The 27,703-nt window shown below is 41.5% G+C and overlaps 1 long non-coding RNA gene across 1 annotated transcript in view; it reads left to right on the top strand.

The window, feature by feature from the left end:
* LOC132394494 (uncharacterized) overlaps nucleotides 1-27,703 on the top strand; it is an 83,265-nt gene that overhangs the window by 26,061 nt on the left and 29,501 nt on the right. The window contains exon 3 of the long non-coding RNA XR_009512340.1: nucleotides 10,101-10,295. This is a non-coding gene — a long non-coding RNA (uncharacterized LOC132394494). The remainder of the gene's footprint in view (nucleotides 1-10,100; nucleotides 10,296-27,703) is intronic.

Below are 27,703 nucleotides of genomic sequence, written 5' to 3'. Positions count from 1 at the left end.
TGCCAGAATGTCCTTCCTTAAATCTGGAGACCAAAACTGTACACAATATTCCAGGTGTGCAAAACGACATCCTTGCTCTTGTACTCAATTCCCCTTGTAACAAAGGCCAACATTCCATTTGCCCTCTTCACTGCCTGTTGCACTTGCTCATTCACGTACATTGACTGATGAACTAGGACTCCTAGGTCTCTTTGCATGACTCCCTTACCTAACTCTACACCGTTCAGACAATACTCTGCCCTCTTGTTCCTGCTTCCAAAGTGGATAACTTCACATTTATTCACATTGAATGACATCTGCCAAGTATCTGCCCACTCACCCAGCCTATCCAAGTCTCCCTGTATTCTCCTAACGTCCTCTTCGCATGTCACACTGCCACCCAGTTTAGTATCGTCAGCAAACTTGCTGATATAGTTTTCAATGCCCTCATCTAAATCGTTGACATAAATCGTAAAGAGCTGTGGTCCCAGTACAGAGCCCTATGGTACCCCACTAGTCACCTCCAGCCAGTCCGAGAAACACCCATTCACTGCTACCCTTTGCTTTCTTTCTGCCAACCAGTTTTCTATCCATGTTGAAACCCTGCCCCCAATGCCATGAGCTCTGATTTTACTCATCAATCTCCTATGTGGCACCTCATCGAATGCCTTCTGAAAATCTAGGTACACTACATCCACTGGCTTACCCTCGTCTAACATCCTTGTTACACCCTCAAAAAACTCCAACAGATTAGTCAAGCATGGTATTCATGGTCAAGCATGGAATCACAAGGTATTCAAAGATTAAACCCAATTAAATGTACTATTCTTAGTTTGGAATTGCTAAAGCTGTATTTGGGTGGATTCACAATGTTTCTAGGGTAGCCCTGCCCAGTAGACTCTTTTCTCTTCAGTTGCCGAATTGCCCGGCTATCCTCCATAGAATCCAGCATCTTTCTCTGTGGCCTGATTGGCATTCTCCTCACTACCTACTTCAGCATTTTCATTCATTTTAGTAACTTGATTCCTTTTTGAATTATCTGTAGTACTCGCATGCCCTTTCCCTTTGAGTTACAACAAGAGAAAAAAGGATTTTTATTACAATGAAGTATCTTGTGACTCAGTTTAACTGTTTGTGTTCTGAAAGACAGGATTATCATTATCTGACTTGTTTACTAATCTGGTGAAATATTGTACATTCCAATTAATAAACTATCTACTTCATTCCAGTATCAACTCAAGATCAAGTGCAACAATAAAACAATTCAGCAAATCTCAGTTTTAAGTTTTATTTGAAAAAAAATCTGCATCATTTATACACTCTTCGAGCACTATGTAAAAATTATGCTGCAGATACACTCAGTGGCCATTTTATTTGGTACACCTGTACACCAACTCATAAATGCAAATATCTAATCAACCAATCACATAGCAGCAACTTGATGCATAGAAGCATGCAGACATGGCCAAGAGGTTCAGTTATTGTTCAGACCAAACATCAGAATGGGGAAGAAACATGATCTCAGTGACTTTGACTGTAGAATGACTGTTGGAGCCAGATGGGGTGGTTTGAGTGTATTAGAAACTGCTGATGTCTTGGGATTTTCACATATAACAGTTTCTAGAATTTACAGAAAATGATGTTAGAAAGAAAAAAAAATGTTTACATTGACTGATAAAACTCTATGCCAACAATCAGTGCCAATCATGCAAATTTCTCATTTTCATTTCTTTTGCATCTCACATTTCTCAGACAGAGAAATGGGTGATCCCATTGGTCCATGTAATATAATAGCTTGGTGAAGAAAAAAACAGGGAAGTCAAAACACGAGCAGGAAAAGGATCTTAAACGATTTTTTCTATTGCATTTGAGAAAATCTTGATTTTACTGCTGAGATAACAATGGTGAAGCTGATTAATGTTTTACTTTATTATGAGATACAGCACAGTAACAAGCCCTTTCAGCCCAATGAGCCCATGCCACCTAATTACACCCATGTGACCAATTACATCTTTGGAATGTGGGAGGAAACCAGAGCACCTGGAGGAAACCCATGCAGTCATGGGGAGAAGGTATAAACTCCTTACAGACCTGGGTCACTGGCACTGTAACAGCATTACACTAACAACTATGCTATCCGGCAACCCCAAACTTTTACTGTTCTTATTCTCATTAATTATAATTTCTGAATACAGGTTCTTCTCTTGAAAGATGTTCTACTGAAATTTATGATTCTACGGAACATTAAAAGCAAAACTGAACAAGCTTTCCTAAGTGACCTGCTATTTCTTTCTTGATAATAGACTCCAACATTTTCCTAGCAACAGATGTTAAGTTAACTGATAGTTTTCTTGCTTTTTGTCTTTTTTTTTTGAACAAGAGTGCCACATTTTCTATTTTCTTCAAATCCTGGAACTTGGTAAGTTCTGAAAACATCAAGGAATGCTCTGCCTTCTCTACCTTTAAAACTTGTGTATGGCCAATCAGATCTAGGCTACTTGTGTCATCTGGCCTATCCATTTTTCCAATATTCTTATGTTAGGGGCTGTTTTAGGTTCTTCCTTCCTGAATGAGACTAGCCCTTCTGTTATCAGGGTACTTGCAGTGTACTCTGCTTTGAAGACTGATTGGTTTAAACAGAATAAAGGAGGTTGAGGAGTAGATTTAAAAGGACGGGGGAGGGGAGGGAGAAACACAAGGTGATAGGTGAAACCAGAAGAGGGAGGGGTGAAGTAAAGAGCTGGGAAAGGGCTGGAGAAATGGGAATCTGATAGAAGAAGACAGATGGCCATGGAGAAAAGAAAAGGGGGAGGAGCACCAGAGGGAGGCAATGGGCAGGCAAGGAGATAAGGTGAGAGAGGGAAAAGGGGATGGGAATGGTGAAAGTGAGGGGGGGCATTACCGGAAGTTCAAGAAATCAATGTTCATGCCATCAGATTGGAGGCTACTTAGATGGAATATAAGATGTTTCTCTTCCAGGAGATCCTGCATAAACTGGGAGACCACTGGGACAAAATAAATTATAATGATAGTCTAAAATCTTCTGAGGACAATGGTTAAATAACTTAGCTGCAGTTTCCTGGTTTAATATCAGCCAATTAACATTTTCTTGTGTTTGGCTAATGCAGACAAGAAGTTTCATGGTCACTTCACTTTGAAAACCACATTGCCTAGTAGTCAGTCTAGGGGTCCTTTTAAAAACTGAAGATGGTTTTCATTTATAATCAAGAAGCCGAGCAAGGAATATTGGTTAAAAGTTTAATTTTGTCACAAACAACTCTGATCATTTGGAAATGTCATGCCCCTGTGCAAGAAAGCTGAAGTTAGTAATAAGCCTCTCAGGCCCTTGAAAGTGAACATCCATCACAAATTGTACGGAAAGATTAGGACATCTTTCCTTGAAGTGTAGGAGATTAAGAGGTTACATTATACATGCATATACAAAAAACGAGGCACATAAATAGGGAGAATATGCATAGCTATTTGCCAGGGAAAAGTTACAAAGGCTAGTGATCGTAGGTCAAAATCAAAGACAAAAGAAAATTTATTACCAAAGTAGGTATATGTTACCACATACTAGGTTGAGAATTATTTTCTTGTAGGCATCTACAGGATAATAAATATATGCAATAGAATTTATGAAAACTATACAAAAAGATTGACAGACAACCAAAGAGAAGACAGATTGTGAAAATAAATAAATAATACTGAGAATGTGAATCGTAAAGACTTTGAATGTGAGTCCTTAGGTTGTAGAATCTGTTCAATGCTGAGGTGAGTGAAGTTATCCACTCTGGTTCAGGAGTCTGACGGTTATAGGGTAATAACTGTTCCTGAATCCAGTAGTATGGGGTCGAAGGTAAGATATGGTTTGAGATGAGAGGGAACAAATTTAAAAGGTGTCTAGGGGCAACCTCAGGTTTATGGGTAACAAGAGTCTCAGTAAGGGGGAGCTCTTTTGTTCTTTATTAACTTGATAATTTTATTTTGGTTATCCAAGGAATAAAGTCTTCTCAGCTAACACAGCCAAAGAAAAAGACAGATTAATATAAAACAAAATCAGCTCAACCAGCATGTTTCATAGTTCAAAAGTAACATTTATATGTCACTCCACACAGTGGCCTCTTTATTAGGTACACCTGTACACCTGCACATTAATGCAAATATCTGATCAGAATATTGCATGGCAGCAACTCAATGAATAAAAGCATGCAAACATAGTCAAAAGATTTGATTACTGTTCAGACCAAATATGAAAATGGGGAAGAACTGTGATCAAAGTGACTGACTGTGGAATGATTGTTGGTACCAGATGAGGTGGTTTGAGTATTTCAGAAACTGTTGATCTCCTGGGATATTCATACACAACAGTCTCTAGAATTTACAAAAAAAAATGTCAAGTGATCAGCAATCCTGTGGGTGAAAATGCCTTGTTAATGAGAGAGGTCAGAGGAGAATGGCCAGGCTGGTTCAAGCTGACAGGAAAGTGACAGTAACTTAAATAACCATGTGTTACACCAGTGATGTGCAGAAGAGCATTGTTGAAAACACAATGCTTTGAAACTTTAACAGCAGCAGAGGGGCACAAATACTCACTTAGTGACTACTTTATTAGGTACAAGAGGTCCTGAATAAAGTGGCCACCAAGTGTCCCATCTCCTTCACATGACTTAGTCAGTCATTACCAGGGCAGCTATCTCAAAAATTACTCATGCTGTGGATTACTTCCTTCGACAGTCCCATTCAAATGCACAGTACCTGCCAGATCAGTATCATACTGGAAATACGTAATTATTTTTGTAATATTGTCAAGATGAAATTTCATTTATCAATCTTTTTCTAATGTGTATCCTGTGCTTACATTTGTCATTTTCCCTTTGGACCTTGAATAGCTCAGTAAGGTTTCTCATTCCCTGATAAGAGATGGCTGCTCTTGTTGTTTTCATAGCCCCATGTCTGATCTGATCATAGTGACAGGTAGACTTTCTCTGTGCCCCATGCAATGTACAGAATGTTGTCCTTCAATAATAGAGTGAGCGGAACTTCATGCTTAATCCAGATGGGAGCAAGCTAACAGTTTGTTTCAGCTGTGCACACACAATGTTTCTTCTGCTCAAAGGCAAAGTTGATTTTTTTTTATCTCAAGTTTTTTCTCAGTCTTTGTTTTTAAGACCTTAAGACATGGGAGCAGAATTAGGCCATTTGGCCCATCGAGTCTGCTCCACCATTAAATTTATTATCCCTCTCCATTCCATTAGAGTCATATAGTCACACACAGAAACAGTCCACTTGCCCTATCTAGTCAATGCCAAAACTACTTAAACTACCTATCCGCATAGCCCTCCATACCCCTACTATCCATGTACATATCCAAATTTCTCTTGACATAGAAATTGAGCTTGCATGCACCACTTGAGCTGGCAGCTCATTCCACACTCTCACAACTCTCTAAGTGAAGAAGTTTCCCCTCATGTTCCCCTTAAACTTCTCACCTTTCACCCTTAACCCATGACCTCTGGTTGCAGTCATGCACAAACTCAATGAGAAAAAGCCTGCTTTAATTTACCTTCTCTATACCCCTCATAATTTATTCTACCTATATCAAACCTCCACTCAATCTTCTACATTCTAAAGAATAGAGTCCTAACTGATTCAATCTTTCCTTATAACTCAGGTCCTCCAGATCCAGCAGCATCCTTGTAAATTTCCTCTGCGCTCTTTCAAACTTGTTTACATCTTTCCTGTACATCAGTGACCAAAACTGCACACAATACTCCAAATTAGGTTTTACCAATATATCATATTATTTAAACGTAACATCCCATCTTATGTACTCAATTCATTGACTTATGAAGGCCAAAGTGCCAAATGCTTTCTAAATGACCTTATCTACCTGTGATGTCTCTTTCAACAGATTATGGATCTGCATTCCTAGATCCCTTTGTTCTGCCATAACTCCTCAGTGCCCTACCCTTCACTATGTAAGATCTCCTCTGGTTGGTTCTACCAAGGAGCAAAACCTTGCACATGTCTGCATTAAATTCCATTTGCCATTTTAAGCCCACTTTTCCAGCTAGTGCAGATCCATCTCCAAACCATGATAACCTTCGTCACTGTCTACTGCACCCACAATCTTGGTGTCGTTCTCAAGTTTGCTGATCTAGTTAACCACATTATCATCCAGATCATTGATATTGATGACAAACAACAAAGGACCCAGTACTTTTCCCTGTGGTACACCACTAGCCATAGGTCTCCAGTCAGAGAGGCAACCCTCTCTGGCTTCTCCTACAAAGCCAACGTCTAATCCAGTTTACTACTTCATCCTGTTGAAAGGCCTGATAGATTGGATGTTTCCTATAGTGGGGGTCTAGGACCAGAGGGCACAGCCCCAGAATAGAGGGGTGTCCATTTAGAATGGAGATGAGGAGTTATTTCTTTAGCCTGAGGTTGGTGAATCTGTAGAACTCGTTGGCACAGGTGGTTGTAGAGGCCAAGTCATTGGGTGTATTTAAGTCAGGGGTTGATAGGTTCTTGATTAGTCAGGGCATGAAAAGAAAAGGTAGGAAACTATGGTTGAGATGGAAATTGGATTGGCTGTGATTAAATGGTGGAAAAGGTTGGATGGGCTGAATGGCCTAATTCTGCTCTTATATCTTATACAGAAGACATTAAGGTGAGAGGGGTTAATTTCAAAGAAGATGTACGAGGCACTTTTTTGCAGGGAGTTGTGGGTCGCCTAGAGTGGTGGTAGAGGCAGAACATTAAGAGATGTTTAGATTGGCACATGAATGTGAGCAAATGTTGTTTCAACACAGCATTTTGGGCCAAAGGGCCTATTCCTAAGCTGTACTGTTTTATGTTTTAAGAGGACATGGCCTTAAGGGGAGGAAAGTACAAGGGGGATATTAGAGGAAGGTTTTTTACTCAGAGAGCGGTTGGTGTGTGGAATGCACTGCCTGAGTCAGTGGTGGAAGCAGATACACTGGTGAAATTTAAGAGACTACTAGACAGGTATATGGAGGAATTTAAGGTGGGGGGTTATATGGGAGGCAGGGTTTGAGGGTCGGCACAATATTGTGGGTCAAAGGGCCTGTAATGTGCTGTACTATTCTATGTTCTATGTTCTAATTTAAAAAAATAACTTTTAACTTTCCTTCAGCATCTACTTCTTCCCATTGACTTCCATGGAGTGCTTTATTTCAGCTGAATTACCCAAGGCCAGGTTCAGCAGGCAGGTATCCAAAGCTGAGTTCAGGGAAATCTGAGTAACTTTGGCATGGGAATTCCAGGAGCATCACCTCAATCTTGAGAGTAGAGAGCTGGATGTCAGTCTAAGTGAAGTGGACAAAGGCTGATAGTTCCTAACGACTTACAAGTAAACTATCCTGTGCACTTTTTTTTACAGGGACATAGGAACAGAAGGAGGATATTTTGCCTTAGAACCTGATTCAATGCTCAATCAGATCAAAATTCAAAGTAAATTTATTATCAAATTTATTATTGTCACCATATGCTACCCTGAGATTCATTTTCTTGCAGGCATTCAAGAATGGGGTTGACTGTGGATGTTGTGCCTTAGCTGTCTATATGATATCAAAACAAGTAGGCAAACCAAGGCTGTACAATATGAAAAGCAAGCTGTTGCTCATGCAGCAGGCTTCCCTCTCCATGCAGCTGATGAACCCAAAGGAATGTCAGAGACCGATACAGTTTGGCACCAGAAGGGCTGCAGGCATTGCCAGTCCTCACAGAACTTAACATAAGACCACCTTAAGGAGTCCAGCTCTGGATTTTCCCTTGGGGTTTACTCTCAAAGCCTTCCCCATGAGTGAGTATAACTGAATGGCAGTGGAGGTTTGAGATCAAAGTTTTCCTTCTCCTAGATGAACTTCCAACCATGGCTGACAAGTCCCATCAGCCTGAATTCTTAACGCTTGGCTAATAAAACATCTTTCAATCTCAGTTGTCAAATCTTCAAATGACTCTTCTGTTTCAATACTGTTTTAGGACTGAGTTCCAATTACTTTCCTGTGTGGCCTTGCACCAATTTTAACTCATTCACTTGACACATTGAGCAGAGGAATTAGTTCCTCACTATCTACAGAGGTGAGGAAGTAGCTGATCTCCATTAAATGACCACATATTTGAATAGTTGTGCATTGAATATTAGAACATAGAACTCAACTACACAGTACAGGCCTTTTAGCCCATGATATTATTCTTAACTTTTAACCTATTCCAAGGTCAATCTTGTCCAAGAGGACACCAACCTTGGCATGGATTGGAGGTTTTTGTGCCTCAGTGACCCAGAGAGCTATGTTGGGTGGAGTCAGGGCTTTTATGCTTTAGCTCTTGGCGGCGTTACCCATAGGTCAGAGGGTAGAGGACAGATGAAGAGTCGTCCACTAGGTTTAGGGAGTTCAGCTCAGGGCTAACAACCCTGCCTGGCCAAGTAGAACTTATGGAAACAGCAATGAAGAATCCTTTTACAGCTGAGAGTGACAGCATTTTGGAATTTATACCTGGGACTTGCATGGCTGACAGAAGTGAAAACTGAGAGGAAGTTACAGACATGACAAAGTAAGGACCTTCATTACTTCTCTAATGAAGTGGTATAATAGGCATTAAGCAAGTGAGTAATATCAATCAATCCTTCACTCTGACAGAGCCCTCCATTTGTCTATCATCCATGTGCCTACCTTAGAGTCATAGAATGCTACAGCTCAGTACAGGCCTTTCATTCCATGATGTTGTGCCAACCTTCTATCCTACTCTAAGATCAATTGAACCCTTCCCTCTGATACAGCTTTCCACTTTTCTACCATCTATGCGCCTATATACAGCTCTTTTAATTGACCCTAACGTATTGCCTCCACTACCACCCCTGGCAGGGTGTTCCACATTCCCTCCACTCTCTGTGTAAAAAACTACCTCTGACATCCCCCTATACTTTCCTCCAATCACCTTAAAGTTGTGCCATTTCCACCCTGAAGTTTTTAGTTTTTTTTCAAGCCATGTCCTATGATTCTGATTCTCAAATAATAACGAGGCAGCCTACAGAAAAGTCATCACCCTGACACAGTGGTGTGAAAAGAATAACATCCCCTCAATGTCGCAATAACAAAGGAGCTGGTGTGGACTACAGGAGGAATGGTGAAAGTCAATGGATCTGGGACTGAGAATGTGAACAGCACACACATCACCATGGTCTGTACATACCGGCTGTGTGGTGAAAATAGCAAAATAGCACCTCTTTCACCTCAGGCAGTTGAAGAAGTTTGGTAGGGGTCCCCAGATTCTAAGTACTTTCTACAGGGGCACATATGAGAGCATCCTGACTGGCTGCATCATTGCCTGGTATGGGAACTGTACTTCCCTTAATCTCAGGCCCCTGCTGACAGTGGTGCAGACAAACTAGCCCATCTGTGGATGTGAACTTCCCACTATTCAGGACATTTTTAGAGACACGTGCTTAAAAATGGCCCAAAGGATCATTGGGGACTCAAGACACCCCAACCACAAACTGCTCCAGCTGCTAGCATCCAGGAAACGGTACTGCAGCATAAAAGCCAGGACCAACAGGCTCTGGGACAGCTTCTTCTACCAGGCCATCAGACTGATTAATACACACTGATACAATTGTATTTCTATGTTACATTGACTGTCCTGTTGTACATACTATTTATTAGAAATTACTATAAATTGTACATTGCACATTTAGATGGAGATGTAACGTAAAGATATTTACTCTTCATGTATGTGAAGGATATAAGTAATAAAATCAATTCAATTCTATTCAAAAACAAAGAGGTTACTTCGAGAAATACAGTAGATCTGAGAAAAGGAATTCAGGGATGTCAACTGATATTCAATAGAGGCTTTTTGGAATTAGTTACATGTACCATATTAATTAGTTTCTGGACTTACTAGTTACAGAACTATGCACAAGGAAAGATGGATTGTCAGTCAAATAATGTATTTGGTAGGCTGCTGTTTCTTTCGGTTATGTGTTGGCCACTGTTGCTTTAGCGCACATTCATTAGAAGATAAACATCAGAGATTTCTTTTAAACCTGAAAACACTTCTGAAAGGTTGACTGTTTGTTCCTCTCCGTATAGATGCTGCCTGCACTCCAGAACTTTGTATGTGTTGCTCAATCGGCAAGAGTGCGATGTAAATCATAGTCCTATCAAACTCGTCTAAGCTGAAGGAGCACTGTTTTAAGGAAATGGCAAATGTGATCTACTATTTCAAATGGGGATTAATACCATCAATATCTAATGTATTTGAAGTCATTTGATACATTCATATTGGTAAGTACATTGTCTTTAATTAAGCCATGTAATTCAAAAGAACCAACTGAGGCAATGTGCAAAGATGATTTCCCACGTGGATTTTTTACCTACATCAATAGGGATAAATAGCTATTAAGTCCAGTAGTTGAATTATGATCGATTGCTTCTCCATCGGTATCTGATGATGACAGATTTGTGCAGTTCTTCTGGCTGCCTATAGGAGAACTTTTTTAAGTAGAAAAGCCATTGCATTCGGGCAGTTCTACTCTCTCAGCCTCTAGATTATTGGTCCATGAATTCCTCCGTGCCGTGACATGCCCGTTCTCTCTATGAAACATTGTAGAATGTCCTTCCTGGCCATTAGGCCTCACTGTTAATCTCATCTGACCAGTTTATCGGAGCTGACTTTGTATGCTGGGACAGAATGTCCCTGTCTCACCAGAGTATGGGGCCCTTAACCTGGTTTAACAGGTCTGCTGAAGTGGTGTATTGGGGTGTGGGCGCTGTTGCATGCAAACAGAAACTTAGAGCCACAGGTGAGAGCTGAGTGTCTGATGGGGACAAAGGTTGATTGAGTTGCCGTGGAATGGACACGACAGGCCTGTACACCGGAGGTAAAGCTCCCTTGACACCCCCATACACTCCAGCTGAGTTATAGCAAAATATTCTGTGCACAGACAATAAGAGAAGAATGACATTCTAGTAAGAATTACATAGATTTTTTTATTGCTCTTTTTACGGAACCAAGTTGTAATGAGCAATACATTAAAGAACACGGGAGAGCAGAATTTCCACATTCAATTCACATTCAGCTTGTATTTTCTTAAATGCGTTAATTCACCTGCTGTTGGCAAGACCAGCATTTATTGCACATGCACTCCTGCTGTTGACAGGACCAGCATTTATTGCACATTTACTCCTGCTGTTGGTGAGACCAGCAGTTATTGCACATCAACCTAATGGGTTAATGGCCATTTTAGAATTCAACAATGTTGCTTTGCTAAAGGGGAAAAATTCCCTTCCATAAAGCCTCTGAATGATAGTAATCTCTTATAGTATTAAGAGCTCTATGAAAAGTTCAATGTTCAAAGTTGAAAGTAAACTTATTATCAAAGTATGTATATGTCATCAGATAATACTCTGAGATTTATTTTCTTGCAGATATTCACACTGTAGAACAAAGAAATACAAAAGAATCAGTGAAAAACTGCATACAATGTGTAATGAAATAGAACATAAAAGCAAATATGTTATGCTGTGTCTTTATGAGGCACTGGTGAGGCCTTACTTGCAGTATTTTGAGCAGTTTTGAGACCCTTATCAAAGAAAGGATGTGCTGACATTGGAGAGTGTTCATAGAAGTTCACAGGAATTATTCCAGGAATGAAAGGGTTATCGTACAAGGTGTGTTTGTTGGATCTTGGCCAGTACTCGCTGGAATTTAGATGAATGAGGCAAGGGGGATCTCATTGAAAATTATTTTATTTTGAAAGTCCTAAATTGTATCCAAAATCGTATTTTGTGTGTGGAGAGTATATTTCCTATAGTGGGGGAGTCTAGGACCAGAGGGCACTGCTTCAGCTTCGGAACAGAGGGATATCACTTTAGAGTGGAGATAAGGAGGAATTCCTTTAGCCAAAGCATGATGAATCTGTAGAATTCATTGCTTGTTGCCATGGAGGGCAGTGGAGGACAGGTTATTGGGTGTACCTAAGATGGAGGTTGGTAAGTTCTTGATTATGGGGAGAAGGCAGGAGAATGAGATTGAGAGTGTAAATGGATCACCCATGATGAAATGGTGGAGCAGATTCAATGGGCTGAATAGTCTAATTCTGTCCCTATGTCTTATGGTCCTATAGTCTTATGAACCGGACTGTATCCATCACTTTTAGTAGTCTTTTCCATTCTTGGGCACTGGTGTTTTCATACCAGGCCATGATGCAACTCTCCACTGTGAATCTTTGGAAGTTTTTTAAAGTTTTAGATGATATGCTGAATCTGAGCAAACTTCTAAGAAAGTAGAGGTGTTGCTGTGCTTTCTTTGAAATGGCACATGTGCTGGATCCAGGACAGATCCTCTGATAGGATAACAGTCAGGAATTTAAAGTTACTGACTCTCTGCTAGCTTTGCAGGTTAATACAATTGATTTAACTTTCTCAGAAATTGTTCTCAGATTTGAATGCTTTCCTTCAAATGTGTGGTTTTGGCTGCTTGACAAATTAATTTCACACTGCAACGTAAATGTAGCTGTCAGCCTACATCCGAGTCTACTTCTGAAACTGAATTTAATGCAGCTAACGAAGTAAAATTTGGAAGTGAACTTTTCCTGGATCTGTTTTAGAATTCATGGATAACAGGTTGGTGGATAGGGTTGAGAGGGATTATAAATCAGCCGTGATGGAATGGCAGAAGAGACATGATGGGCCAATATCCTAATGCTGTTCGCATGTCTGATGATCTTGTGTCCATTTATTTGGCCTATGTCAAAGAATCACTGGTACCTTTGACCAGATTTTAGACTTGTTAATGTTAGATTCTCAAAACATATTCTGCAAAATGTGTGAAGTCACGGTCTCACCGATGACAATATCTGTGGGAAATGCACACAACTGTGGCTCTCAAAAGACCAGGGCAAAGAAAATAAAGGTGCCGTAGGATGTAGTCAGGATCATCCAGGATGTTAGGGAACTCACAGATGAGAGTTTTAATGAAGTTGTTGCACCAAAGGAGCAGGCCACAGATGGATGGGGGACCAGCTGAAGAAGTAATGGGAGCGGGCAGACAGAGTAGGATTCCTCTGTACGCATTTCCCTCAAAGTCACCCTCAGACTGCCGATGTGAGAGATTGAAGATATCCGTAAACTGTCCAGCCAGTGATTAGCACAGGTCTTCAGTACTCAGGCAGGTACTGGATCAGGTGTATAAGATGAAGAGAGGCATAGATTGTGCAGATAGTCAGAGGCTTTTTCCCAGGGCTGAGATGGCTAATGTGAGAGCACACTGTTTTAAGAAACTTGGAAGTAGGTACAGAGGAGATATCAGGAGTAAGTTTTTTATGCAGAGAGTGGTGAGTGCGTGGAATGGGCTGCCAGTGATGGTGGTGGAGCCGGATACAATAAGGTCTTTTAAGAGAGTCTTGGATAGGTACATGGAGCTTAGAAAAATAGAGGGCTATGGTAATTTCTAAAGTAAGTACATGTTCGGTACAACATTGTGGGCTGAAGGGCTTGTATTGTGCTGTAGGTTTTCTATGTTTCTATGTACATCGTCTGGCTGGATGCTTTCTATCGATTCACCCTCCTGAAGCATGGTCTTACATCAGCCTGTCAGGGTTCATCAAGGTGCCTTGATGTTCTGTCAGTCAAAGTAAGCATAAAAGCTCATCTGGGAGCGAAACTTCAGTGCTATTTATGTTGCTTGGTTTGCTTAGTAACAGGAATATCCCCCTGGATGCTGTTGGGGGTGGGGAATGACCTTTCAGAGAATCAGAATCAGATTCAAGTTTAATATCACTGACATACACTCAGTGCCACTTCATTATACCTTCTGGACCTAATTAAGTAGCCACTGAGTGCATGTTCATGGTTTTCTGCTGCTGAAGTCTATCCGCCTCAAGGTTCAATGTGTTGTGTGTTCAGGGATGCTCTTCTGCACACCACTGTTGTAACATGTGGTTATTTCAGTTACTGTCACCTTCCTGTCACCATGAACCAATCTGGCCATTCTCCTCTGACCTCTCTCATTAACAAGGCATTTTCACCTACAAAAATGCAACTCACTGGTTTTTGCACCAGTCTCTGAAAACTCTAGAGACTGTTGTCTGTGAAAATTCCAGAAGATTAGCATTTCTTGAGATGCTCAAACAACCCTGTTTGGTGCCAACCATCATTCTGTAGTCAAAGTCATTCAGATCACATTCAATACTGAGGAACTCAGTAGGTTGGGCAGCATCCATGGAAATGAACAGTCAATGTTTCGGGCCAAGACCCTTCGTCAGGACTGAAGAGGGAGGGGGCAGGGGCCCTATAAGGAAGGTGGGGGGAGAGTAGGAAGGAGAAGGCTGGTAGGTTCCAGGTGAAAAACCAGTAAGGGGAAAGATCAAGGAGTGGGAGAGGGGAACCAGGGAGGGAATAGGCTGGAAAGGTGAAGGAAGAATGTAAGGGGAAAGCACAATGGGTAGTAGAAGGAGGTGGAACCATGAGGGAGGTGATAGGCAGCTGCAGGAGGAGGCAGAGTGAAACTGGGGTGGGGAAATGGAAGAGGAGGGAATTACCAGAAGTTGGAGAGTTCGATGCTCATGCCCAGGGGCTGGAGACTACCCAGACGGTATATGAGGTGTTGCTCCTCCAATCTGAGTTTGGCCTCATCATGGCAGCCTTCAGCATCATTCAGAGCCCCAAACAGTCCTTCCAGGTGAGGCAACACTTCACTTGTGAGTCTGTTGGTGTCATCTATTGCATCCGGTACTCCCGGTGCGGCTTCCTCTACATCGGCGAGACCCAACGCAGATTGGGGGACTGCTTCATCGAGCACCTCTTCTCCATCTGCCACAATAGACAGGATCTCCCGGTTGCCACTCACTTCAATTCACATTCCCATTCGGATATTTTCATACATGGCCTTCTCTAATGACATGATAAGGCCAACCTCAGGTTGGAGGAGCAATACCTCCCCCAGCCTTCTTTACAGGGCCCCTTCCCCCTCCCTCTTTAGTCCTGATGAAGGGTCTCGGCCCAAAATGTTGACTGTTCATTTCCACAGATGCTGCTTGACCTGCTGAGTTCCTCCAGCGTGTTGTGCATTTGGCTTTGACCCCAGCATCTGCAGAGTATTTTGTGTTTACCGCTCAGATCACATTCCTTCCCATTCTGATGTTATGTCTGAGCAACAACTGAACCTCTTGACCAAGTCCGCATGCTTTTATGCATTGACTTGTTGCCATATTACTTCTTTGTTTAACAGTTGAGAATTGAATAGAATTTATTACAATTATTAATCTATGTCTGCATTTCTCATTGGAAACAAGGTCACTAGTGAATAGTTGAAATACGGAACTTCTGCTGTGATAACATTGGTCTATGACGATCTCTGTCTTGGAATAAGTCTGACAGGTCAAACACCGGTGTTTATGAGGGAGGGGATTGAGATTGCTCATCCATGTGGTACTTCAGAGAGCAGAGAATACAACATTTTCACATTCTGTATGTAGCAGCTATGACTGTGCAGCACTCCCTCAGGACAAGTTTCAGCAGTTGCTGATGAAGAATTCTACTTGCCAGGAAGAAGTCCATTTAAAAGCAAAAGGGATTAAGATCTTTTTCAGGTTTAAAATTTATCTCAAGTATAAATTTGTCTATCCCAAATGAAGTCAACCTGCATACGAAACAAGCCTCGGTGTATAAAATCACAAAGGGCACCGATAGGTTAAATGCACACTGTCTTTTCCCCGGGGCTGGGGTATCTAGAAGATAAAGCTTTAATTTGAGAGGGGAGAGATTTAATAGGACAACTTTTTCACCCAGAGGGTAGTTTATATGTGGCATGACCTGCCAGAGGAAGTGGCTAAGGCAGATATATTTAGAAGTCTCATGGACACATAGATAGGAAATGATTGGAGGGATATGAACCAAATATGGGTGACTTAGATGGGAATCTTGTTTGCCATGGACAAGTTGGGTCAAAAAGGCTTGTTTGAGTCCTACATGTTTCTATAACTCTATTGCAGAGTGCAGATCTCTCCTGCTTCCCCGTCCACTTGAACAAGAACAGTGCAGCTTCGCTAATACCAGATGATATATACCGTATGTTGAAATATACACTCACTTTCCTGTTTCTGTGTACAAAAGGGAAAATTGCAAACTGGTTTTCCAGTACAAATAGTTGCTCCAGCTTCATTACCTGAACTTTGATATGTAGTAGTTTAAAAATAATACAAATGCTATCTAGAAACAAATGACAACAAAAGTGGTGGATACAGCCCAGTCCATCACTAGAAATGTCCTCCCCACTATTTACAAGGAATGCTGCCACAAGAAAGCAGCATCCATCATTGAGGACCGCCAGCATGCTCTCTTCTCACCAGTACCATTGGGCAGCAGGTTCAACCACACCACTGGATATAGGAACAGTTATTACCCAGCAAGCATTAGGCTCCTGAATAACTGGATAACTTTACTCACCTGAACTCTGAACTGATTCCACAATCAATAGACTCACTTTCAAGGACTCTACAACCCATGTTCTCAGTATTTTTTTTCTGCACTATTTCTCTCTTTTGCACATTGGTTGATTGTTAGTAGTTATATATAGTTTTTCAGAAATTCTATATTGTTTTTTATTTTTTCTATATAAATACCTGCGAGAAAATGCATCTGAGGGTGGTATATGGTGACTTATACATATTTTGATAATAAATTTGCTTTGACCTTGACTTTGAATAAACAGTCAATGCTGCAGGCCGAAGCCCTTCTTCAGGCCTCGTGTCCTGTCATCACATTGACTGTTTACTCCTCTCCATTGATGCTGCCTGACATACTGAGTTCCTCCAGCATTTTGTGTGTGTTACTCTAGTTTTTCAACATCAGCAGAATCCCTTGTGCTTTTGAAGTGATTATACTGTGCAGTGGAGCTGCAGTGTGTAAGTGAAATAAGTATTTCCATTGATAAAGCAGAAAAGGGTTGCAATATTAACATAACTGTCAAAACTTCAATTTGCAAACTCCCAGGTTGTTATTATTAATGCATCTTTTGCTTCCTCATTGAGTCTTTATTTGATTTTACTGTGCTCTTATAACATATTTTTTCCTCACTGGTTAAAGAACTTCAGTCATAAAACATAGGAGAAGAATTTGTCAAACTTGTACTTGCAGAGATTAAACTGTAACTTGTTAGTTAATACTAACTTTCATTGAACGAGTTCAGGTTCTTGTACTTCAAGCATGATTTCACTGAACCTTGACAGTTTACGCAATGTTTCAACTGCATTAAAATTAACAGAAGTAAAACCACAAAAGGCTATTAAAGTACATAGCAATGCTCCACAAATAACTTAGGGGTGAAAGCCATTATATTATGTAGATCAGCCTTTTTCAAGTTTTTGTTTCCTTATAGCACAGAAGAGGCCATTTCTCCCATTGAGACAACGCCAGCTCAGGAAGCACAATCTCTGGAAATGAACTGTAAATTATCCCTTGTGTGTCATTGAGTGTTTGAGTTGGGTGAGAGCAGTTGGGAAATAGGGGAGAATAAAATATGTTTAGTGTAAGAATTAATACGATTGGAGACTTGATGGAAGATAGAGAGTTGAAGGGCTTGTCTCTGTGTTGTATGACTATAACTCAGTGGCCACTTAGGATCCTCCTGTACCTAATAAAGTGGGCGCTGAGTGTATGTTCATGGTCTTCTGATGCTGTAGCCCGTCCACTTCTAGGTTTGACATGTTGTGTATTCAGAGATGTTCTTCAGCACACCACTGTTGTAACACGTGGTTATTTGAGTCTCTATCGCCTACCTGTCAGCTTGAGTCAGTCTGGCCTTTCTCCTCTGAGCTCTCTCATTAACAAGACATTTTCTCCCACAAAACTACCATTCAATGGATGCCTTTTTGTTTTTTGCAATATTCTCTGTAAACTGTAGGGACTATTGTGTGTCAAAATTTTGGGAGATCAACAGTTTGTGAGATACTCAAACCACCCTGTCTGGCACCAACAATCTTCCACAATCAAAGTCACTTAGATCGCATACCTTTTCCATTCTGATCTTTGGTCTGAACAACAAATGAACCTCTTGACCATGTCTGTATACTTCTATGAATTGAATTTGTGCCACATGATTGGCTGATTAGTTATTTGCATTAATGAGCAGGTGTACAAGTGTACTGAATAAAGTGGCCACTGTGTATGGTCATACAATACAGGGGCAAGCCCTTCAGCTCTCCACCTTCCATCAAGTATCCAATTGTACTAATTCTTACACTAATCCTGTTTTATTCTCCTCTCTGTGTCGTCTGTTCTCAACAGTTTCAAATACAGTAGTTATGTAATAATGTGGCCACTGAGTGTATGTAATAAAGAAGCAACTGCATTTTTTTTAGCTCCTCTCACAATCTCAGAAAAGCAATTCACAGGCAAAGAGCAGCTTTTAATGTGTTTTCACTGGCACATCCAGGAAAACACAACAGCAAATTTATGCCTGCAGAGGTTCGACAAAAAACAATGCGAAATCTCTTGTTTTCATTCTTTACTGCATTTTTTTTAGTTATGTTATTTGACGAATGTGTAGACCAGGGCAACTCGATGATGTCTTGTCACTGCTCTGAGAGTATCAGTCTAATAGTATAGCTCAGTGATATCTTGCAGTGTGAGAATGTTTCAAGTATTTTGCACATACATTAAAATGATTTCTTTATTGGCTATAAATAGAAGAGATTCTGTAGATACCGGAAATCTTGAACAACATACACACACAAAATGCTGGAGGAACTCAGCAGATCAGATGCCATCTATGGAGGGGAATAAGCGGTCAATGTTTCATGCCGAGATCCTTCATCCGAAAATGGTAACTGTTTAAATCCCTTTGTTTTGGCTGTAAAATCTTTATGAAGTTGTCAGAAGTATATTAATGTAAGCTATCAGTCACTGAAAGATTAATATCTTCCTTTCAAAGTTCAAAGTAAATTTATTATCAAAGTTGTATATGTCTAACTTCTCTAACTTCCGTTAATGTCCTGATGGCATGAACATTGACTTCTCTAACTTCCGTTAATGCCCCTCCTCCCTTTCTTACCTCATCCCTGACACATTTAGTTTTTTTTTCTCTCTGCCCATCATTCTGCCTGTTCTCCATCTCCCTCTGGTGCTCACTCCCCCTTTCTTTCTCCCTAGGCCTCCCGTCCCATGATCCTTTCCCTTCTCCAGCTCTGTATCCCTTTCGCCAATCACCTTTCCAGCTCTCAGCTTCACCCCACCCCCTCCGGTCTTCTCCTGTCATTTCGCATTTCCCCCTCCCCCACTACTTTCAAATCTCTTACTATCTTTCTTTTCAGTTAGTCCCGACGAAGGGTCTCGGCCTGAAACGTCGACAGTGCTTCTCCTATAGATGCTGCCTGGCCTGCTGTGTTCCACCAGCATTTTGTGTGTGTTGCTTGAATTTCCAGCATCTGCAGATTTCCTCATGTTTGCCTTACTACAAAGATGGCTAAGCTACTCACTGTACATCAGGTTGGAGGCTTCTCAGACAGAATATGAGGAGTTGCTCCTCCAACCTGTCGGAATGGGAAGGGGAAGCCTAATTGACTTTATTCTCATGTCATTCTACAGGTGTGCAGTAGAGAACATCCTAACAAATGCATCACTGCTTGGTACAGAAGCTACACTGTGGCGAACTCAAAGGCTCTGCGACGGGTAGTCTAATCTGCCCATTGCTTTTCTGGCAAACAGCCCACCCACCATCAAGGACAAATATACAAAAAGATGCTGGAAAGGGTCAGTAACATCATAGAGGATCCCATGTGCATGGAGGAGGCTATGTAGCATCCACAATAGGACCACCAGACTCAAAAATAACTACTTTCCACAAGAAGTAAGACTGATCAAAACATCCACAGCTATTTTATTATTTCCTATCAGCCACCTTATGTAAAATGTAGCGTCACTCTATGGACAGACAATCAATCTATCCATATAAGATATTTATGTATGGTATTTATTGTGTTTTTATTATTATTTTTATTGTGTTCTTTTGTGTTTATTTGTGCTGCATTGGATCTCGAGTTACAATTATTTTGTTTTCTTTCCACCTGTGTACAGGATATAGCATTAAACATATTGCATCTCAAAATAGGTGGAGGAACTCAGCAGGTCAGCCAGCATCTGCGGGAGAAGAAATACAGTTGACATTTCAGATTCAGACCCTTCTTCAGGACTGGAAAAGACAGGGCAGAGAATGGAAAACTGAATCTGATAGGAAAAGGGAATGGACCATTGGAGAAAGGGAAGGGGGAGGGGCACCAGAGGGAGGAGATGAGCAGATGTGGAGGTGCAAGGGTAAGAGGAGAAAGAGAATAACGTATGGAAAATGAGAGGTGGGGAGGTGGGAAGAAATTACCAGATGTTAGTGAAATCGATGTTCATGCCATCAGATTGGAGGCTACCCACATGGAATATAAGGTGTTTCTACTCCAACCCGAGTGTGGCCTCATCGTAGTAGTGCAGGAGAAACAGTATATACAGTATGGAGGCATGGGCAGACAAGTCAGGATGGAAAGTCAAACTGAAATGTGTGGTCAGCAGGAAATCCCGCCTTTTGTGGGGGTTGAGTGAAGGTGCCCAACAAAGCTGTCCCCCTATCTGTGTCATGTCTCACTGATGTGGAGAAGGCTGCACTGGAAACACCAGATACAGTAGCTGACCCTAACAGGTGAAGTGTTGCCTTAGTTGGAAGGACTGCTTGAGGCCCTAAATGCTGGTGAGGGAGGAGTGGATGGGGGAGGTGCAGCATTTGTACCACTTACAGGAATTTGTGCTTGTGGATGTGGGTGCAGAGATCAGTGGGTTGGGGCAAGTGGACAAGGGAGCCACCTAAAAAGTGGTCCCGACAGAACATGAAGAATGGAACAGAGACAAGTGTGTTTAATGGTAGGATCCTTTAATAGATGGTGGAAGTTATGGAGAATGATGTGTTGGCTACGAAGGGTCATGGGGTCAATGATAACACAAAAAGATAAGACAATTAGAGTAGAAATAGGTGAAATGACCCCTCAGGCCTTTTCTACCATTCAGTATGATCATGGGTGACCTGTATTGGCTAACTACTTTTCTCTACCAGGTCCCCAAATCCCTCAGTTATGTGATTTCCCAAAATAAAACCCTCTTTAAATGCATCCAGTGATCTAGCCTCCTTGATGTTCTCGGTCAGAGAATTCCAGAAATTAATTACCAGCTGCTCAAAGATGACCATAAGACACAGGAACAGAATTAGACCATTCAGCCCATCAAATCTGCTCTGCTATTTGATCAAGACTGATTTATTTTCCTTTTCAGCTCCACTATGCCACTAAAAAAAATCTTGGGACCCCCTTTTAAAATAATTGGCCCATTATCTTTTAACTATCTTGTAATTTCATTCAAGACTCTCTCATTGGAGCAAACATCTCAATATCTGTCCTGTTACTTTCCCATCAGAATGTACGTCTCATAAGATCACTTTTCATTCTTCAACCCTCTCATCCCAGGTATCAGCCTGGTGGATCTCATTTGGAGTGCTTCCAGCACCACTGTATCATGTTTTATGTACAGTACTCTAGCTGTGAGCTTGCTAAATCTCTATATAAATAGAAAAAAAACCTTTCTATTTTTACCCTCCAAACTTTTTAAAATAAAAGCCAAAGACAAAACCATTTGTTGTAGATCCACATCTGTAATATTGGCTGTGGGTCAGATAAAAATAACAGTCCATGTTATCAATGTAGTCTGTGATAATGTGGACTATTATTTTCAATACAGATTATCTTAATTCTTAAATGGGGTGAAATGGTAGTGTAGAGGTTAGCAGAACTCTTCACAGCTCCAGCTGTGAAGATTTGGGGTTTGATTCCCACCACACTGTCTGTAAGGAGATTTTATATTCTCCCTGTGACCACTTGGGTTTCCTCCCACATTCCAAAGATATACAGCCTAGGGATTATGAGTTGTGGGTCTGCAATATTGGCACCAGAAGCATGCTGACACTTGCAGGCTGCCCCAGCTCACCCTTGGATTGTGTTGGTTGTTGACACCAATACTGCATTTCACTTTTGATGAGTGTTTTGATGTACATGTCATTAATAAAGCTAATCTTTAAAAACAAAATACACTTGAAGAATTCAAGCTGCCTTCAAACCTAGTCCAATAAAATGTTGAAACCTTTGAGAATTAATAATAACTTATCTGAAAAGAACCACCAAGTATGTTAAAATGGGGGACGTCCTTTGATTTCATTTCTACACATTTTGTACATCCTGGTCATATGCCCATTAATAGAACTCAATCTGCCAGGCAGTGATGGGTTCTTCAATCAAAATGCCAAGCTGTGTTTATTTAAACAGAAGGTCTCACAGGACTGGCAGCTAAACTGTCTTTGATGTATGCTGACCTTGACTAAGGCCCAAATTCAATCAATTTTGTGTAATCATTATTTATTTTATGAATGTGATTGAAATTCTGATATCCTATGCAAAAATTACCTCATGATTAGAAGTCAGAAATAATTATCCCTGAGTTTGAAATATCACAGATTAGAAATCAAGGCTGAGTGTAAGAGCAGAGTTAAAATTCTACCAGTGTATTGTGATGACATTGTGGAGAAAGATAAATTTCATTCATATTTTCAATCACAACCAACTAGGCAAAACTTCGATATTCTTTTGATGTTAACACCCCACCTTTGCTTTCTTGTTCATTTCGCTGGACAGATATTGCTTCCTCAGAATTTTTTTTTGGTTTATGATAGGCCTCTTGAAGCTTAATGCAAATATAAGTTCATAATACTGATAGCATGTAGGAATTTGGAGAAATTAACTTCTATTGAATAGAATGTTGCAGACTCTTTGCAATAGTTCAACAAAGCTAAAAGATTCAAGATTCAAAAACTTTATTGTCATTCTAACCGTACATCAGCTCTGCAGGGCAGAATGAGACAGCTTTTCCCAGGAGCACTGCAATCATAACATAACAGATGCAACACTAAATAATAAACATAACAATAAATAGTAAATAATAAATAGTAAAACACAACAGCCACATATCAGTTAAAAACAAGTTATAAGTGTCCAGTGCAAGTTAAAAGTGTCCAAAACAGAGTCAGGTAGAGCAGCTATTTAGTAGTCTGACTGCCTGTGGGAGGAAGCTGTTCAGTAGCCTTGTAGTTTTAGTTTTGATGCTCCTGTAACATTTACCTGATGGCAGAAGAACAAACAGTTCATGGAGAGGGTGTGAGGGGTTTTTAATGATGTACCGTGTCTTCTGGAGGTATCGACTCTGAAAGAGGTCTTGGACAGAAGGTAGGGAGACCCCAATAACCTTCTCTGCTCCCCTAATCACCCTCTGCAAGGCTTTTTTGTCGGCAGCACTGCAGCTGGAGTACCAGGTTGTGAAGCAAAAAGTCAGCACATTCTCAACCACGCCTCTGTAGAATGTAGTTAAGATGTTAGTGGGGAGTGATGCTTGTTTAAGCTTCCTCAGAAAGTGCAATCTCTGCTGGGCCTGTTTCATAATCCCAGTGGTGTTCCTGGACCATGTGAGATTGTCCAAGATCTGCACCCCAAGGAACTTGATGTTTTCCACTCTCTCCACTGTGGAGCTGCTGATGCTGAGGGGTGTGTGCTCAGGCTGAGACCATCTGAAATCGACAATCATCTCCTTGGTTTTGGTGACATTAAGCATCAAGTTGTTGTCACTGCACCAGCTCTCTAGGTGTTTGACTTCCTTCCTGTACATTGTTTCATCATTTTTGCTGATGAGCCCCACCACTGTGGTATCATCAGCAAATTTAATGATCAGGTTCCCCTTGAATCTAGCTGCACAGTCATGTGTTAGCAGTGTAAACAGCAATGGGCTAAGCACACAGCCTTGTGGGGATCCAGTGCTCAGTGTGGTGGAGTCAGAGACGTTCCTGCCAACACAGACTGACTGTGGTCCCTCTGTCAAGAAATCCAGAATCCAGCGACACATGGCAGTGTTAAGGCCAAGCAGCAACAGTTTCTCCACTAGTCTCTGCGGGATGATGGTATTGAGCGCTGAACTGAAATCAATGTACAGGATTCTGGCATAAGTGTCTTTGTTGTCCAAGTGAGAGAGAACTGTGTGCAACATGGTGGATATTGTGTCCTCCGTAGAGCGATTTGGATGATATGCAAACTGTAGAGGATCCAGCGATGAGGGGAGGCTGGCTGTGATATGAGGCTTGACAAGCAGTTCAAAACATTTCATCACTATGGGGGTCAGGGCAACGGGAAGGTAATCATTCAGACAGGCTACAACTGATTTCTTTGCTACAGCGATGATTGTGGAGGTTTTGAAGCATCTGGGGACAATGGCTTGACTAAGGGAGATGTTGAAAATGTCTGTCAGGACACCTGCTTATACATCAGCACATTCCTTGAGCACACGTCCGGGGATGTTGTCGGGACCTCCCGCTTTTCGTGGGTTAACCCTAGCGAGGGTCCTCGGTGTTTGCTCTGAATCAATGATTGGAGCCGGCTGGTCAGATGGTAAGAAGGGACTGGCTCTCCCCCTTGCTGTAGTGTTTGATGCTTCGAAGTGTGCAACGAATTTGTTAAGCCTGTTAGGAAGAGAGACGTCACTGTCATCAGTTTTCTGCCTGATCTTGCAGTCTGTCAGAGCTTTAATTCCCTGCCACATCCGTCTGGTGTCACCTGTGTCACAGAAGTGTCCATGTATTTTGCCCGCGTAGGCTCTTTTTGCTTTCCTGATCCCTAATGAAAGCGCAGACCTAGCGAAGCGTACTCCTGTAGGCTGTGTCACGGGCCTTCAGTAGTGAACACACCTCTGTTGTCATCCATGGCTTTTTATAACCACGTGCAGTGAAGGTTTTCATCACTCCTGTCCCCCGATCTGTAGGCTGTGTCACGGGCCTTCAGTAGTGAACACACCTCTGTTGTCATCCATGGCTTTTTATAACCACGTGCAGTGAAGGTTTTCATCACTCCTGTCCCCCGATCTGTAGGCTGTGTCACGGGCCTTCAGTAGTTAACACACCTCTGTTGTCATCCATTGCTTTTTATAACCACGTGCAGTGAAGGTTTTCATCACAGTGACATCCTCCGTGCATTTGGCTACGTAGCTGATTACTGCCTCCGCATACTCCTCAATGTCTATATGGTCATCATAGGAGGCTGCTGTTTTGAATATGTCCCAGTCTGTGAGCAAAAAACAGTCTTGTAGTGCTGAGGCTGCTCCTTTTGGCCAGACCCTTATCTGTCTTTGCTCTGCTCTCACATGCTTAAGCAGTGGTTTATACGCTGGTGTTAACATGACAAATATGTGGTCAGAGTGGCCAGGATGGGGGCGGGGGGCTGCTTTGTATGTCTGTGGTGTGTTGAAATCCACATATCGCAGGAATTTGGGGAACACAGTCTTTAAGCTGGTGTGGTTAAAGTCCCCAGCAATCACCACAAAGCTGTCAGGATGTGTAGTCAGTAGCTCACTGATGGCTTCATGTAGGCCTCCCAGTGCTTCATTAGCATTAGACTCAGCATTGGCACTGGGAGCTACGTAAACAGCTGCCACAAGCATGATGGTGAGTTCCCTCGGCAGATAGAACGGCCGGCATTTCACAATGAGAAATTCAGCCAGCGGTGAGCAGTGTTTAGCAGCTACTGTAGTGTTCACACACCAGTCTTTGTTTATATAAATACACAGATCTCCTCCTCAGCCCTTGCCGGAGCTAGCTGCCTCTCTGTCCGCACGAAACGATGTCGTCCCCCCTAGCTGCATCGCCACGTCCGGGATGTTGTCATGGAGCCAGGATTCCGTTAAGACATACACACAGCAGTCTTTAAATTCCTTGCATGTTTCTCTCAGCAGACGCAGCTCATCCAGCCTGTTGTCGATGGAGCGGACATTTGAGAGCAGGAGGGACGGTACCGCTGGCCTGGTGGAGTTAGCTTTTAGCCTAGCAGGGATGCCGGCCCTCTTACCCTCTTCTCTCACAGTGCTTTTGCTTCCTCCTCCCTCAGGAAGCAGCCGGCTTGGTAGCGGATAGTAATCCGTAGCGGAGTAAACTGTCCAAGTCACACCAGAACTCGTCAGTTTTTCCGACATAGTATGCCCTGATGTTAACGAGCATATTCTGACTGTATGTTATGCGTCTAAACAGAACAAACACTAGATACGCTTGCTTAACTCATAATAAAAAAAGTGTTGTGTTGATGATTTTCATTCATATTCAGTGTCTGAAGCTTCTCATTTATGCATTGATGGATTCCAGTTGCCCAGTGTTAATAGTTGTCTTGAAACTATTAATTATTCATTTCTTTATTTTGAAGTTTACCATTGTTAGGATACCATTTCAGTTTTAATTGTCTTTCAAATCCAAAATACTGACTTCCATCTGAGTTATCCAAGGGTCCCTAAGTTTTTGTTACTGGAGGATTTAAACGTTACTCCTCATCATTTTAGTCCTTCACCCAATTTGTCTTCAAAATTAATATTTTATTTATAAAAAATTAAATATGAGAAAGTCACCACAAGAGATTCTACAGATGCTAGAAATTCAGAGTAACCACACAAAATACAGGAGGAACTCAGCAGTTCAGCCAGCATCTATGGAGAGGAATAAACATTTTAGAGCCAAGACTCTGGAAGAGAAGGGGGAGGAAAGCAGTATACAGCTTACTGTGCATTCATAGCGTTACCAAGTTTATATGTCCTTGATGTTGTTAGGTTAATACATTCTATGAACAAGGCACCAATCCCACTCATGTGGCCTCTTCGAATCGACACACACTTCAAGTCTTTGAGAAGCTGTTACACAGAACCCAGCCCGGGTGTCCAGTAGCAGTGTGGAAGTTGTAGCAAGGCAAGGGTTAAGTGCAACCCAAGTAAGAAAGTTCAAGGAAGGTGTTTGAAGAGCATCACTTCCCTTTGCACAGCAGAAGATGGGAGCTACTTGGCACATGAGATAAGGATATAATTAAAGGATGCAAGGCATACACACACATACTAATGAACAATTACTTCAATAACTTCACAGTATCATTGGTTGTTAGCTTGCAGTTTCTATTGACTTTTAACACGGATCATGAATGGTGATTGATCATGCAAGAAAGAAATCTGATCATATGCAGTTTATGAAATGTCCAATATCCATAACTGCAAGACATTCTTTATAAAAATGTCATTTCTCTGTCAAACAGTGTGGTGAGAGGGGCCATACTGTACTCCTTGGGCAAATGTAAATAAAGTGTGATTGAGGAACAAGTGCGAGTTTTTAGAGTGCAATTCATCAGCCTCAACAGTAGAAGGGCATTTGTTACAGATCTTCCACACAAGGCCTTTTCACTGGTTGCACCAAGCTTTACTGCATTCTTCAGCAAATATTGACTGCGTGGGAATATGTTCCTCACACAACTGCATTCTCAGACCACAACTTCTTAAGCATATCAGAATCCTCTAGCATTTTGCTCATGTGCCACCTCTTTATTGTTAGACTTTCAGTCACATGATCACAGGCATAACAGAGGTCCGTGCTTACCTGTGTTGTATACTTTCTTGGGCATAATAGGTCATGATGCAACTAGTCAATATTCTCTCCACTGCGCATCTATAGAAGTCCATCAAAGTTTTAGATGATTTGCAAACTTATTAAGGAACTTAAGGTGCTGCTGTGCCTTCTTTGTAATGGTAGTTATTTGCTACATCCAGGACAG

The sequence above is a fragment of the Hypanus sabinus genome, chromosome 1 (genome assembly GCF_030144855.1).
Source record: "Hypanus sabinus isolate sHypSab1 chromosome 1, sHypSab1.hap1, whole genome shotgun sequence".
In the NCBI taxonomy this organism is placed as follows: Eukaryota; Metazoa; Chordata; class Chondrichthyes; order Myliobatiformes; family Dasyatidae; genus Hypanus; species Hypanus sabinus.
This window is presented reverse-complemented; position numbering and strand designations above follow the sequence as displayed.